Source organism: Orycteropus afer, unplaced genomic scaffold (genome assembly GCF_000298275.1).
Source record: "Orycteropus afer afer isolate SDZICR_OR568_19922 unplaced genomic scaffold, OryAfe1.0 scaffold00647, whole genome shotgun sequence".
In the NCBI taxonomy this organism is placed as follows: Eukaryota; Metazoa; Chordata; class Mammalia; order Tubulidentata; family Orycteropodidae; genus Orycteropus; species Orycteropus afer.
This window is the reverse complement of record NW_006922234.1, coordinates 623,297-623,923: the sequence shown is the minus strand read 5'-3', so window position 1 is coordinate 623,923 and position 627 is coordinate 623,297. Positions and strand designations below refer to the sequence as shown.

At 36.0% G+C, this 627-nt stretch overlaps 1 protein-coding gene across 1 annotated transcript in view; it reads right to left on the bottom strand.

Moving 5' to 3' along the window:
* The window catches only part of TMLHE (trimethyllysine hydroxylase, epsilon), an 86,483-nt gene that overhangs the window by 15,859 nt on the left and 69,997 nt on the right, over window positions 1-627 (bottom strand). The gene's annotated exons all lie outside the window — the stretch shown is intronic.

Here is a 627-nt window from a genome sequence, read left to right as displayed (position 1 = left end):
GTCAGTATATTGCTGCAACCATTTTTGAATTATGTTCAGTAAGATTTTACTTGAGTGTGATATTAATGATATTGATTGATAATTTCCACATTCTGAGGGATCACCTCTCTTTGGAATGGCCACAAATACACATCTCTTCCAGTCAGTTGGCCAGGTAGCTGTCTCCCAAATCTCTTGGCATAACCGAGTGAGTGCCTCCAGTGGGACATTCGTTTGTTGAAATATCTCAGTGGGTATTATGTCAATTCCTGGAGCCTTGATCATCCCATATTAACAGAAAAACTTCTTTAAAATGAGAATTGGAGAGATAGATCATGTTTATGGGTTGAAAGACTCAAAATTGGTATTTTGTCAGTTCTCACCCAAATCATCTATAGATTCCAAGCAATCACAATCATAATACTAACAGGCTTTTTCATAAAAAGTTGGCAAGCTCATTGTAAAATTTATATCAAAATGTAAAAGATCTAGAAAAGGGTTGACACAATATGACCCAAGGTGCAAACCTAGCCTGCTACATATGTATTTTTTTAAATTGTGATTTGGGTGAAGATTTACAGAGCAAATTCACTTGCCATACAGCAGTTCACATATACTTTGTCTCATGTCATTGACCACAGTTTACCA